General features: G+C 33.2%; 1 protein-coding gene across 3 annotated transcripts in view; it reads left to right on the top strand.

The window, feature by feature from the left end:
* Positions 1–16,404, top strand: part of LOC114329113 (innexin shaking-B) — a 169,923-nt gene that overhangs the window by 37,666 nt on the left and 115,853 nt on the right. The window contains exon 1 of one of the 3 annotated variants that reach the window (XM_028278131.2): positions 8,634–8,844. The exons of the other annotated variants lie outside the window; for them this stretch is intronic. The gene's annotated coding sequence lies outside the window, so the exon portion shown is untranslated. Of the gene's footprint in view, positions 1–8,633; positions 8,845–16,404 lie in introns of those variants that run through there. 3 annotated transcript variants of the gene reach the window in all.

Below are 16,404 nucleotides of genomic sequence, written 5' to 3'. Positions count from 1 at the left end.
TAATCATTTAAAGTATTCGTTAGTTTGATTAATTTGATTACTTTTGTTACTTTTGTATTTGAGTACCGGTAATTATATCGAGAATCGCATTTCTCAGTACATATTTTGTATTAGTATGAGTAGGATACATTGATTACTATGATTACTCTTGTATTTGAGTAATGGTAATCATATCGAGAATCGCATTTCTCAGTATTTCGTGTAAGTATAAGATCCGATATAACGACCTTCACCGATCTATTTAATGGATAGAAATTAATAGAAATTAAATTATAATATGTAATTGTTCTGTCATTGCTGCTCCACAATATCAGTAATCTCGAGTAATCTGTTTGCATCCATTAAGTGCCAAAAACAAACCCTCGAAACTCACGAGGTACCTTAGCAGTAACCCTGGGCACCCAGGTGCTTCGGAGGTTGGTTCTGATTGCAAATTCGTGTTCAGTGACCCCAAATACACCTATCCATAAAAGTGGCAATAAGAGTGACGTTCGTAACTATCGAGGGATTAGCATACTATCAGCTATTCCTAAGCTTTTTGATAAATTATTTTCCACCCATCTATCCTGGCACTGTCGCAAAATATTAAATGACGAGCAGCATGGATTTTCTCAAGGTAGATCCACCGTGACCAACCTTTTAACGTATCAGTTTGACCTGTTGAATGCCTTTGAGAGCTCCAAATAGGTAGACAGTGTTTACACGGACTTCTCAAGGGCATTCGATAGAGTTAGTCATAAACATATTGTTGCCAAACTAATTGCAATGGGTTTGGGTGAGAGCCTTGTAAGATTTTCTTATAGTTTGTTAACTGGGCGTACTCAGTTCGTTCGGATTAACAATTACTTATCTAGCGAGATTCAGGTGCTTTCAGGTGTTCCACAGGGGTCTCACTCAGGCCCTGTTTTGTTTAACTTGTTTATTAGAGACCTGAGTACTATAATATTACATTCTGCACTTCTGGCCTTTGCGGACGATTTCAAATTTTATAAGGTTATTGAGTCCGAACTAGACACTGTACTGCTACAAAAGGATCTAAATAACTTATGTGTATGGTGTACTGATAATGGTCTAGAATTAAATGTTAAAAAATGCTTTAGTATTACCTTCAGTCGCTCTAACAATACCATTGTAAAAACGTATACATTGAACAATACTGTTATTGAATCTGTGGACTGTATTAAAGACTTAGGTGTTTTGTTTGACAAAAAATTAACTTTTATACCACATATTACAGACATGATTAATAGGAGTATGCGAAATCTTGGATTTATAACACGTAATAGTTCTCAACTGTCACCGAATTGTTTTTTAAGGTTATATGTTTCTTTTGTGCGCTCATTGCTGGAATATGCCTCAATTATATGGTCACCTTACTATGATTGTCACATTAGAAATATTGAGTCCGTCCAGAAAACATTTCGTCGTTCTTTGGCATTTCGAGCTCATATCAATATTTGTCAGGGTTTTAACATTAATTATGATCTGGTTAATCAAACATTTAAATTGGATAGCTTGGAAGTAAGAAGGGCTAAATCAGATTTAACAATCATTTATAAAATATTAAATGGTCTATATCATTGCCCAACTATCTTACAAGCTATAAGCCTCAATACTGTCCAAAGACGGGTTTCCCCAATTTTTCGCATACCTTATCATAATACGAACTATTGCTTTTACTCCCCATTGTCACGCACCTTGCGTCTAATTAATCATAATCAAAACAGTCTTGATCCATTTGTGGACAGTCTTCGTGTATTTAAAAGAAGCATTCATAATTCAGTAACTGAAGTAAAGTACTAAGTACCTATAATTTATTAATTATTTATTATTGTTACTAATTTAATTTTGTTGGTTTTTATTGTTGTCATTGTTGTCATTTTTATTATCTTTTGTTAATTGTTATTTTAGGTTAAAATTGGTTATCTTTACTGTTTACCATAATATTTAATTTTTTTTATACATTTTTTGTAAATTGGCTCTGCCGTTTATTGAATAAATAAATAAATAAATAAATAAATAAATAAATAAATACCCCGAAATAAGAAAATCTGGCCCTTAATATACTGATTTTAACATGTTTATGCATTTTTCGATGCGTTTTATACACTTTAAAATGTAATAATGCATTTCCGCCTTTTTTTATTGTAGAATTTTTACCAAACGTCATCCTAATCCAAGTCATACAATGCAAAAAGTTGCAAGTCTCTATATACCTACTATATTTAAAAATATATTCATTCCTGTGTTTTTAGTGTTAAATGCCCTGGTCTTCTAATAAAAACAATGCCATAGCTATATGTAAAATTAAAGTTGATGATCATAGTCTAGAAATATTTTAATTTCTACATATTTTACGGTCAATCTAAGCTATTTTTTTCTAGGCCTGATAAGAATAGTGCGTATTTATTATTAAAATCTAATGTGTTGCATTTTTATTTTCAAAAGAACTAACATCTGTGAACTTCTGTGAATTATCTACCTTGACAAATCGTATAGACATCTGATTCTGGGTGCATGCTTTGTTAAATGATATACCTCCCTCTGTTTCAGCTACTTCTCAGCGCCCTGTAATCCTGTAAAACTCTTCATAGCCTTCGCCCTTCATAGATAAAATTTTAGTTAACTGTACTTGATACCGAACACTCGTGGAATACCGGTCCGACTCCGATATCAAGCGATATCAGCCGAGTAGATACAATACTCAAAATCAAAATAGGTACTTGCTCTGATACGATTGGTATGAAGTAACGAAGTAATCAGAGTAATCAAAGTAATCAAAGTAACGATTTACCTCTGTGTATAGTAATCGTTACTTTCAATATTCGTAAGTAACGAGTACTTTGTAACGAATAGTTACTTTTTCCACTCTTGCCAGATTGGGGTATTTCCCCCCATTTTTGGGGTAATTTGAAAGCGTCTGGGGGAATTTTTATAAGCAGAAATGGTTGGGGGATTTTTTGGGGAAGACTTAATGGTTGGGGGATTTTGGGGGAAGAATTATGGATAATTTTAACGCTCATGGTAAATTAAATTTGTGAACGTACATAGAAAGAACTGTATATTCTACTCTCATATAATCGAAGATGATAGAACAAATGAATTATTTCAGCGCCCTCTGTTGATAAGTAGTATAATTTTGGTTTACTGTTCTCTAAATTTGAGTACTACCGTGTATTACTCGTACTACTACTGCTATTAATTCATTAGCTTTGTTTGCGGAGACAGTCCATGACTGGTTTCTGACTGATTCGCATGCGCAGTTCCGTTTTTAAGGGCTTGAAAACGGAACTGCACATGCGTATGAGTCAGAAACTAGTCATGGACTGTCTCCGCGAACAAAGCTATTAAAATGCGGCAAAAATTTAAATTTGGGGGATTTGAGCTTCAATTTGGGGGAATTTTAGTTTAAAAGTGGGGGATTTAGAAAATCGCATCTGGCAACTCTATGACCACAGTCGTGAAGTTATTCAGATTCTTGCCACCACGAGTGTGGGTCTTGCTCGTATTTAATACCCAAGTCAACGCGACTTTATGCGAGTTGGGATAAAATTGGTGGCTTTTAGCATTAGGTACTTTATTCGCGAACTCAATCGACTGTAGGTGGCAGTGCAGTTGTATGAATATGGCGGATGTAATTGGAATAACGTTTGTTGATATAATTAATATTGACGGAAGATTTGCTTTTGCTTACATTTTTATCCCCATTTCCCTAGTTCCAAATAAGCAGCAGCACTGTCGCTTGAGTTCGCGAATTGTCTGCAGGTATTTATCTTCCAGTAAACTGATGTTAACCGCTTGCAGTGCATATTTGAAATAACTTTAAAAACTCAAACGAGATAATATTAAAAATAGAACAGTTATGTTGTACAACACGTAATCTACCTTTAATTATAGTATAATTTGACGACAAGGAAATATTTAAAGCTTCACCTCGTATGCTTCGTATCCTCTCTATTGCAGTGGTTCGAATATAAGTAAATTTACCTTGAAGCATAAACTTTATTACGTGTATTCTAAACAGGTAGACGCAAATAGAATAATATTATAACATGAAATTACATATTACAGAATAATATTATAATGAGATCTTTGTAATACACGTTTCACTTCTGTAAATTAAGTCGGTATTGTTTCTATGTAACCCCAATTCAATTATTTTTTTACAATTCACCTACAATTAATTTACGCCCATATCACTAAACATGTGTTGGAAAGTTCTTAATTTTCATCACTAAACATTTGTTGGATGTAATAAGTCCACGTAAAGTAACTGCAGGAATTGACACACGTCTCTAGAAAATAGAGCCTACAGATTAAAGAATCTTTTAACATCAAAAATATAGTCACAAAAGAACGAAAATATTGATATACAGAATTCTCATAGCTCTTCCCACTTGCATCAGAAACGTGGACGATGCTAAAAAGCTAAAAAAAAAAGATGAAGAATGTTTAAGCTATTTTTTACAGTAAAATCCTTAGATACCTACATGTATAAAGGCAGGAAAATGGATTATGTGGCATATGGAACCCAATATTGGTAGGTCAATCAAAATAAACAGGCTGCTGTGGCTAGGCCATTTAGAGAGAATAAACGAAATGTAATTGTCGAAACACATTATTTATAACCAAAGACCAGATCGATTGAGGAGCAGAGGCAGGCCCAGAGCACGATTAAAGGGGGGGGGGGGGATGGTTTGAAATCAACATATCAAGCACATTTTTGTGAATTTTTTTCGAAGCTATGGTACAATTATTTTATTTTTAAATTAAATAAGTATATTTAAGTACAATTCAAAGAATATTTAGAAAAAAATTCAATCCAAAATATTGAAAATAAGCCATTGGTGACCAATTTTGACAGGCAGCTCACAAAAAAATGGATTTTGCGGTGGACATCAGAACTCGTTACTCGATCATAAGAAACAAAAAATTCAAAGAGATTTAATTAGCTTATGAGCTTCACGAGGTTACAACGTCGAGTTTTTTTTATTTGTAATGATTTTTAAATTTTTGGTATCACTCAGAAATCAAAAAAATGGAATTTTTGGTAAAAATTTTGTGAAAATCAACAGATTTATTATTGTTGAACAAAAAATAAGCAAAAAAGAAAAATATCTCGACGTTGTTACCTCATGAAATGTCTAAAGAAAATCTGTGCAAAATATCAGGTAGATCGGCAGAGTAGTTTTTCAGTTACAGTGTCCACCGCATTAGAAAAAGCAGTTTTGAGAAAAATGCGTTTAAAGTTTTAACAACTGCATTTTCATCTTTTTATTTGTCTGCCAAATCGTAAAGTGATGCACATTGGAATATGTTTTTTGAACCGAGGAGTAATCTACAAAAGAGAAGGCAAACAGTTGTTTAACGTTTCTCACTACGCTCAAGCGTGCTGGCGCGAACTCGCGGCAAAGCGAGTCGAAGGCGATTCAACAAGTTTATCTCTGGTAATTTTACTCCGATTATTTTGAAATTTTCAGAGAGTATTCTTGAAAGTATGCACTTTTATTTGAAATAAAAAAAAAATTAAATATTTCAAACCATACCCCCCCCCCCCTAATGGACAGCATCTGTGAATGCATGAGCTAATTGATGATAGGCTAATTTGATCGTTTGTTGTTTATATATCACGTCGGTGGACGCGTCTGCGAAATATCCGATTGTTGCCGGTTTTCCTAGCACAGATCAAAGGGTTTCGGTGCGAACGCCCGATGCCTCTCCACACATCTGACCTCTGACCTCTACGACGCATTAGTTTTCGCAGTGAATTCAAAGTAGGTATTGCGTCACCCGAGAATTAACACAGACTGAACGATTTACAGATGTGTACCTACAGATGTGTGGTCAGCTCGTGATGATACATCGGCAGATGCATCCGCAGACGCGTCTGCCGATGTGTAGAGGAGGCATTAGAAGCAGGTAAAAGATGACTTACGGGTGTTGTGAGTACGAAATTAGAAGACCAAGGCGAAGGTTAGTAAGTAATTTAAGCTGATCCTAGAACAGGCTAAGACCCACTATGGGTTGTAGAGCAGATGCTGATGTAGTACTATTCGTCGAAACAGCGGAAAAACTGAAGTACAACACATAAAAATAGAATTCAGAAGCAAACATGATCGCAACATTAGATAATCGGACAGGATACTAAAAGAAGAAGAAGTATGTAAGTTGTACCTACTTTCAAATCTAGAAATTTTCTTCCTCTTCTTCTTCTTGATGTGCCTACCCGTGACGACTGTTGGCAATCATCATGGCAATCTTTCTGGCAGCTTCTGACGCTCTGTAACCAGGATGTTCTTCTTCCTGAACATTTCCAAATAATTTTCCTTGCAGGATGGCTTTTAGGAGGTCATAGCTGGATTCATTTCGAATAATTTGTCGAAAGTATTCTAACTTTCGAGATTTGATGGTCAGTAAGTACCTCTTGGTTCTTCTTCATTCTTCTGAGGACCTCCTCATTTGTGACCCGGTCAGTCCAAGGGATTTTAAGAATTCTGCGATATTACCAAATCTCAAATGCTTCCAATTATTTGCACATATTTTGGTTCAAGGTCCACGATTCAAAACCATATAAAAGGACACAGAAGACGTAGCATCGCAGCTTTCTTACTTTTATATCCAGAGAGAGGTTGTGGCTCTTGAAAAAGGCCAGCATACGGTTGAAAATAGATCTTTTTCCGATGCGCGCTCTGATCTCTTACTTACTTACTTACTCCGTGGCGTTACAACCCTTCGTGGATTTTAGCCGACTCGACAACATGCCTCCACCGTTTTCTGTCTTGAGCAACCTCCATCCAATTCTCCACGTCCCATCCATAGTGCTTAGGTCTCCTGCTATATTATCTCGCCACCGGAGTCGAGGGCGTCCGCGTGGTCTCCTTCCTGACTTTATTTCTATTATGATGTTGGCGTCTGGGTAAAGTTCTTTGAGCTCTTTGTTAGTTCTTATCATATATTGACCTGATGCTTCATCCAGCTCAGGACCAAAGATCTTACTTAGGATTTTTCTTTCCCAAACACATATTCTCTCTTCGTTTGCCTTTGTTATCGTCCATGTTTCGCTTCCATACATCACAACGGGTCGTATGATTGTTTTATAGACTTGTATCTTCGTACCTACGTCTTGTTAGTTGTTTCGATTTTATAAGGATTTGGAGGGCAAAAAGACATCTGTTGCCGGCCTGTATCCTGTTGTTTATTTCTTGTGATACGTTATTGTCTTCAGTTATTGTTGTTTCAAGATACTTGAATTCTCTAACGTGCTCAAAGTTAAAGTCATTGATGTTGATGTTCTGACCGACTCTGTCTCTGCTTTGGCTATTGCGGCTCATATACATATTTATATTTCGTCTTGTTTTCGTTGATTTGGAGCCCCATCTTCTCTGCTTCCTTCTCGAACCTCTCGAAAGTCTCCTTCATTCTTAATCGTGTGTTTCCTATTAGATCGATATCGTTTGCAAATGCCAGTAGTAAGTTTGGTACTTCTCGATGAAATACTGTATTCGGTTTTTCGATTCTTCCACTTCTGATTATGTGTTCCAGAGCTAAGTTGAAGAGTTGTGGTGAAAGTGCATCTACCTGTTTTAGTCCATTGTTTATTTCAAATGTCTCCGAGTATTGTTGTCCAACTCTCACCTTACATCGTAACCGTTGCATACACATCCGTATCAACCTGACTAGTTTTTTTGGAAAGCCAAGTTCCTGCATCGCTGTCCACAGTCTAGAAGCTCACGGTCTAGAACATCTGATGAAGCTCGCCGTCAAACTCCCAGCATTTTTCCATTATCTGTTTTATTGTGAATATCTGGCCAATAGTAGAGCGGCCCGGTCTAAATCCGCATTGATAATCTCCAACGATTTCTTCTGTGTATGTTTTGGTTCTTTCTAGCAGGATATTGGCAAGGATTTTATAGGTAGTGTTTAGGAGTGTTATTTCCCGGTAGGTAATACATTGTTTTCTGTTTCCTTTTTTGTATATTGGTACAATAACCCCTTCTTTCCATTCATCTGGCATTGTTTCTTTTCGCTCTGATCTCTTAGTTCTTAATTTATTATGGTGCCGATGTAGTAATAGTGCGTCACTCTTTTTACAGGGGTTTGGTTGATATATAGTTGACCTCATGTTATCTTTTTCTGGGGATATCTGCAAAAATGGGAATAAGATATGTATTTGTTTTGATGTTGCATTTTTTTGGTATTTCGTAAACCTTTATTTACTTTTCTTAATACATGGATGGAATTTATTATTGACTTTTCTGTTCTTGTTGTTGCTTGTTGTATCTTAAGTATTTTTTTCGTGATATTGAGTACATTTATAAAGTGATAAATGTGTACTTTTTAAACAATTTGTAATCTCCTTGTTTAAGTATTAATCTCAACATCATCACAACATTTTTTTGTTAAAATGTCAGATAATCCAGTTTATAAAACCATCAAAAATATCAAACCTGATCAAATTGAACATCTGCCAGAGTTTTAACAACATTTCGAATCAATGAACTACCGCTACCTGATCCAGATCAGCCAATAAACTCTAAAGAAAAATTTTAGCAATTGCATACAACATCGGCTAATATTTTTATATATTTTTAACCGTGCCAAAGCTCGGGATTGGTTTGTGTATGTATAAATGTATGTTATGTGTGTGTATATATGTGGCGGGCATTCGGCACATGGTCGTCGACGTCCAGTTTCGAAATAATCACCGTCCCGACGCTCGATCCCGACGCTCCGATGCGAAACGCGAATGATTCGGTGAAAAAGTGAAAACTTTGTGCGGAACAATCAACGAAAATTATATTAAATATGCTCCAAAAAAGACTGTTGGGTGTCTTCTTCTAACAAGTAAGTATAACGATAATTATTATTCTTTAAAATTTCTGCTCTAAATTTTTTTTATTTTAATACAAAATCTACTCAAACAGAAAATAATAGCAATATTATAAAAAAACAAGTAGTTATAAAAAAATTCGCCCATACATTAGCCAGGTATTTTATAATTTTTCATATAATCTACTCCTTTGTTTCTGTCTTAACTTTTCCATATTTTATTTCAAAAATTCGGAATAAATTCGTTATTTTTGTTGGGAATAAACCACAATTTTACTTTAAAATTTAGTTTATTTGACGCTTCGATGACATTTTCACTTCGAAAACTGTTCTCAAAATACAAACATTAATAAATTAAACAAATTTTGTTTGTTGTTAGTTGCTACTCTGTAAAAAAATTCGTTTAATAATTTAATTTTATCTGACTCATGCATATTGTCAATTCAGACAAATTCACATTTTAAAGTAGATGACGTTAAAATTATTTTGCCAATATTTTTATGAGTTGCTTTCCTGGGACGACTTCATTGGAAGATAGTTCATTACATTACACGAAATCAACTTTAATTTGAGAATACCCGTCAGAAAAATCACAGCATATGGTTTGTTTTTAAAAAGACAACCACATGCAATAATAGTCCAATCAACAGCCGTTTTCTCGTGGAATTTTGAGAATCAAGGTCGAGTTCCGTGAAAATTTGGATTTAGGTAGTATTTACAACTTTTGTCAAAATCTACCCTACGCCGAAGCGGGCTTTTGCCCTGGGGGTGAAAACATCCCCAACTAGGGGATGAAAATTTTTTCAATCAAAATAACTATGGAAGTCGATAGACGGACCAATTCTAAGTAAATTTTGTTCTATAATTTTTTTTTGCAAAGTTGATACTTTTCAAGTTATTAAAGACTGAAGTTATGCATTTTTTATTGAAAAAACTCACGCTTTATAACCGTTTTTTATAAATATCTATCTTAAAAATTTTAATTTTATAGAAAAAATCATTAAGGATCTAATTGTAGCTAATAAAAAAACAAAGAGATTGGCGTTGAAAAGGCCTATGCAAACCCAGTAACGACTGAGTTTCTGCTTTTTACAGGATGGTTATTTTAGAAGAACCTCGAAATGGAGAACTTTTGATCTCAAATAACTCGCATGTGGCGCAATTTTTTGGAAAAACTTAAAAACATTTTTTAAAGTACATTAAAAAACCTTTCAAATCAGCTCTGATAAAATAGGCCTGGATCCCGCGTACCAAAAAAAGTTTATTAATAGCAAGCTGAAAATTTGTTAATAGCTTAACGGGGTCTAGTCGGACAAACTTTGATGTACGGGAACACTGGAACAGGGGAAGTTTTAATTGTGGAACAGTTTAAAAATTTGGAACGTCAGATTACGAAAACGTCCCATGTATTTTGTCGAACAGAACACCCAATTGATTTGTTATCCTTTTATTAAACTCTCATGCAAAAATCAGACAGCTATTACTAACCAACATGATTCCTGTCATTTGACATGTTCTTCGTGTTCCACTCATTAAATGCCCAGTTGGTGATAAACACCAGTCTGATTTTTGCATGAGAGTTTAATGAAATGGTAACAAATCAATTGGAAGTTCTGTCCGACAAAATACATAGAACGTTTTCATAGTCTGATGTTCCAAATTTTTAACCTGTTCCACAATTAAAACTTCCCCGTTCCAATGTTCCCATACATCAAAGTTTGTCCGACTAGACACCGTCAAGCTATTAACAAATTTTCAGCTTGCTATTAATCAACTTTTTTTTTGTTACTCGGGATCCAGGTTTAAAAGTTTTTTGGATAAGAACTGACTGTCTTATGACGAAAATAAATTCGCTCTCTGCTTTTTTTTTTAGAAATGTAACAGTTAAACTTCCCACTTGCAATTAACTTTTATTTGAAATTAAATATTTAGGTATAATTGATACGATCCACATTATTTGACCGATGTGGAATGCTTAGTTTAGGAAAAATAGTTGATTAAATCGAAAGTGATATTTTTATAATTTATAAAAAAAGTGCATTTTTCTTAAATAAACCTAAAAGTATTCATGATACAAATATAAAACAAAAATCAAAATTTTCAGTAAAAAAATTCTACAATTAATATTTAAAACATTTTTCATATTATGAATACTTTTAGATTTATTTAAGAGAAGTGCACTTTTTTAAAACTTATAAAAATATCACTTTCAATTTAATCAATTATTTTTGCTAAACTAAGCATTCCAAACCGATCAAATCACATGGATCGTATCAACTATACGCTCTGAGCTTCGCTGGTGTCGCTCCTAGCGGATTACTAATGCAACTTTCACCGGTAATTTTTAAATTTATTATTTAATTGTTATCGCTTAATATGTACAACGCAAAAAAGTAATTAAATTGTAATCGATTTTTTTAAAGATTTTGCTAATCATATTAACGTTCTATTAATGAAATACTAATTTCTTACTTCGGATACTTTCACAATTATCGTGTAGATGGCGTTTAGATTAATTTATAATTATTACATATTAGGAAATATCAAAAAAACTTAAATTCAGTATTTAAAACGTAAGTATATTTAAGGTAAAAATATACACCACAGCTTTGACCAACTAATATATAATATTATTTCCTATTAATGTTTTTAATTTCAATGTTTTAAATTAATCACTTTGGCATTTATGTCAAATTTCCAGTAAAAGCTTACAGACTTGTCACTACTGGCACTCGCGAATTTTTAATTATCCTCTCTACCTACGAGCTCATAGCGTATACCTACATAAAGTTAATTTCAAGTAGAAATCTATTCATTTCCATTAGGATTGTAATGACGAATGTTTAATTGTTAAATTTCAAACAAAAAAAAGCAGGCAGTGACTTTATTTTCGTCATTAGTCAGTTCTTATGCAAAAAACTTTTATCAGAGCTCATTTGAAAGGTTTTTAAATGAATTTTACAAGATATCTGTTAAGTTTTCCCAAAAAATTGCACCATATTCGAGTTATTTGAGATTGAAGGTTCTCCATTTCGAGGTTCTTCGAAAATAACCATCCTTTAAAGAGCAATAACTCAGTCGTTATTGCATATACATCTTTCCGACGCGAATCTCTTTGTTTTTTATTAGCTACAATTTTTTTCTTAACGAGTTTTTATCATTATACATTTTCTGGTTTTTAACAGTCTTTAGCAGTTTTCTATCTTTTTCGACCCTCCTTAGTACTTCCTCATTAATTTTTCTTGCTGTCCAAGGTGTCTTCAGCATCAGTTTATGGATCCACATTTCCAATGCTTCAATTCTGTTAGTGGTCGATACTTTTAGTGTCCACACTTCTGCACCATACAAATGTACAGACCAAACATATCACTTAACCATTATTTTCTTAGTTCTAAACTGATATGATTATTGCAAAGAAATGACTTCATTTTCATAAAAGTAGTTTTAGTCAGTACCATTCTGCGTTTTATTCTATATCTGAATGTTGGTCGGCTGTAGTTGGTCTTTTATGGCAGTTTGCAAATATTTTATTTTGAGAACTTTTGCAACTTGAACTCCATGTAGACGGAGAGGCAGCGCTGAAAAATCTATTTGAATTTACTTAAAGCTAGATTTTTCACAGTTGATTACTGTGAGTGTGTAGAGAAACATACTGCGGTCGGTCAAGCGAAACGTAGAACAGGGGTTACTGAGAGGGTATCAAAGTTGCTTTCCTACGAAGGTAATTATTTCCATTTACTAAGGCCGAAAATCAGTACACATATTCTAAATTAAATATAAATAAAAGTTATCAGCTGTATGACGGGACAAAGCCGGTCGGTCGGCCCCAATAGTCGATTGAGAAAATTAAGCATTTTGGCTCGCAATTTTTTCGTCCAGCGTGGATTTACGTGAAATTTTCACAGAAGGTAGGAAATAGTCCAAGGATCATTTTCTGTATCATGCCGCCATCATACGGTAAAACCTTGGGGGTGGTTGCCACCCCATCTCGGGGGTGGGAATTTTTTATTACATTTTAACCATGTAATTCGATAGAAAAAGTGATTCTAAGAAAAAAATGTTTTTTACATTTTCTTCGTAAAACTAATATTTTTCGAGTTATTCGCGCTTGAAAATAACAGTTTTTCGACGAAAAAATCGACTTTTTTATTATTTTATTAAAGATTATCTAAGTTTTCCGCAAAAAATGCAAAAAATTGTGCATTTGACGAAAAAAGCTATTTAACATGCCGTATCTCTGTTTGTATTAGTGTTAAAGATATTATAGGAAAAGAATTTGGTTTGTGTTACTAAAAGATACAATTTAAATATTTACAGTTTTTTTGATTAAATGCATATTTTTCGAGGTATTCTCAAAAAACCCTCTAAAAAATCGATTTTTTCGTCGAAAAACTGTTGTTTTCAAGCGCGAATAACTCGAAAAATATAGAAAATGTAAAAAACATTTTTTTCTTAGAATCACTTTTTACATCTAATTACATGGTTAAAATGTAATTAAAAATTCCCACCCCCGAGATGGGGTGGCAACCACCCTCAAGGTTTTAGCTTATGATAGCGGCATGATATAGAAAATGGTCCTTGGACTATTCCCTACCTTCTGTGAAAATTTCAAGTAAATCCATGCTGGACGAAAAGATTTCGAGCCAAAATGCTTCATTTCCTCAATCGACTATTGAGACCGACCGACCGGCTCTGTCCCGTCATACAGCTATCCGACTATAATAACTTTTATTTATATTTAATTTATAATGTGTGTTCTGATTTTCAGCCTTAGTAAATGGATTTAATTACCTTCGTAGGAAAGCAACTTTGATACCCTCTCAGTAACCCCTGTTCTACGTTTCGCTTGACCGACCGCAGTATGTTTCTCTACACACTCACAGTAATCAACTGTGAAAAATCTAGCTTTAGTAAATTCAAAGAGATTTTTCAGCGCTGCCTCTTGGTCTAATGTAATTGAAGCTCTGCTTCTGGATGTGGGTTACGACTAAATACTAAAAATTTGTTTTGTTTGAGTGTGTTTTAATGCCCATTTCCTCTCCTACTTAGTGAATACGATTAAGATCTTTATAATACAATGCTAAAGTCTGTTAGGATAGCATGTTATAGGAAAACTGCCAAGTGTAGCTCATTATAAAGTAAATTCTCGATTCCGTGAATACATAATCCAGTATATTTAGATACAAACAGTAAACGGTGGGTAAACCAAAGTCCCCAAAAAAGAATTTGTTATGAAAATACCTTAAGTCTTGTCACAATCGAGTCAAGCCTCATGCTAACATAAACCAAACACAAATATAATACCAGTATATTCAAATTTTAAGAATGGATTTATTAAAGAACTATTTTTCTTTGCATTCATAATTTTAAAGCAGTAACAGAAAAAATTATACAAAAGTTCTCTCAAATTCTTTCTTCACTTTTATGTTCGTTTGCTGTATTTTTGTCTTTTCACTTCTTATTCATCTAGTTTTTCGAGGCTTTTAATTCCAGTGTTATTCATTGCAGTTCTTTCAGAATAGTTACTAGTGTTGAGTATTTTCCCTCAACTATTTCCTTCTGGTATTTTCTTCTTTTTTATGTTTTTCTCTCGTTTATTTAATTCGGGAATGCAATTTTTCTTTTAAAATATGTGATCTAATTTGTTGCATTACAATTTCATTCAAAACTTAATATTATAATACTAATATAATAATATAATAATTATAACTTAATGTTATAACAAACATTCTGTAAGAATATTTTAAAAAATAGCAAAACTAAGACATCAAAAGGGAAAAATAAGTTAATAGCCCGATCAGGGAACACAAAATTTTACGAAAACCTCCAAAAAATTATAAAGGAAGGATGAAAATTTGGAAATAGGTAGTTGAAATTGTCTATTATTATATAAGAAAAAATTTAAAATTCTACATCCCCTCCATTTTACAAAAATTGGGAAATACGGGGTGAAAAATATTTTCTCGTGAGTGAAAAAATATACGTTCAAAATAGGCCCGGAATTGGATAAAATGACTAATTCTAAGCAACTTTTGATCTGTATGGTTTTTTCACTAAGTCAATACTTTTCGAGTTATTTGCGAGTGAATATGTTCATTTTTAACAAAAAAACATGTTTATGGACGGTTTTACGCAGATAACTCCAAAAGTAAGTACTCTAGCGAAAAAATATTCTTAGTAGAAAAAATATAGCTCATAAAAAATTCAAAAAAATGGTGTACGCGCGAGGTATGCAGACCCAGTATAAGCAGAGTTGCAGCTAATGAAAACTAGGTTCTTCTTCGTCAAATTCCAAATCGAATATTTCAATGTGAAATAACCAAAAAACGGAGCACTTTTCGGAGAAAATTCATTACAACTTTTTTAAAGTGTTTAACAAAAGGTTTATTTTTGTTTTTTAAAAAAATTTCTAACATTAAAAATAAGTGAGTTACGCTCAAAATATTGCTGGTCCCTTTTATTATTTGGTACAAATATCGTGAAAATCACCCCCTAACTAGCTTCCCAAATAAAATTAATCGTAACCGCTTCACAAGTTATTTTTCTTATGTATTGTTTATATTATCTATAAGTTTCATTGGTTCAAAGTGCTCAGTTTTGAAAAAAATTGGGTAGACAATAAAACTTTTTTTTTTAATTTTGAAAAAAAAAATGGAATTGTTCATGAAATTGACCTAAAAATTATTAGTAATACCAAAAATCTTTAAGAGCAATAAAATGTACGTTTTGCTTTTCTGAATATTTTTCCTTTTTTGTTTTCTTGTTATATATACTAAAATTGATTATACTATGGCTGTTCAAAATTTGCCTAAACTCGTGATTGGTTACTCGTTCAAGCCATTTTAACTACAGCTTTTTCAAAAATAAGCACTTTGAACCGATGAAACTTACAGATCATATAAATAATACATAAGCAAAGTAACTTGTGAATTGGTAATGATAAAATTTATTTGTGATGCTAATTAGGGGGTGATTTTCGCGATTTTTTTTTTCAAAAAATAAAAGGGACCAACAATATTTTGAGCGGAACTCACTTACTTTTAATGTTACAAGTTTTTTTTAAACACAAAAATAATCATTTTTTTAAACACTTTAAAAAAGTTGAAATGAATTTCCCCAAAAAGTGCTGCGCTTTGGGGTTATTTCACATTGAAATATTCGATTTGGAATTTTATGAAGAAGAACCTACTTTTCATTAGCTACAACTCTGCTTCTACTGGGTCTACAGACCTCAAGCATACACCATTTTTTCAGTTTTTTATAAGCTATATTTTTGCTAAGAGTATTTTTTTCCTAAGAATACTTTTTGAGTTATTTCCGAAAAACCGTCCAAAAAAGGTGTTTTTTTCTGTTAAAATTGAATATATTCACTTGCAAATAACTCGAAAAGTATTGGCTTAGGGAAAAAAACTCTATAGAACAAAAGTTGCTTAGAATTAGTCATTTTATCCACTTCCGGACTTATTTTGAATGTATATTTTTCACCTTCGAGAGGGGGTATTCCCCTCTATTTTTGAAAAATGGAGGGGGTGTAGAATTGTAAACTTTTTCTTATATAATAATAGACAATTTCAA

Source organism: Diabrotica virgifera, chromosome 8 (assembly GCF_917563875.1).
Source record: "Diabrotica virgifera virgifera chromosome 8, PGI_DIABVI_V3a".
NCBI classification, from domain to species: Eukaryota; Metazoa; Arthropoda; class Insecta; order Coleoptera; family Chrysomelidae; genus Diabrotica; species Diabrotica virgifera.
The sequence above is the reverse complement of the archived record's forward strand: the minus strand, read 5'-3'. Positions and strand labels throughout refer to the sequence as shown.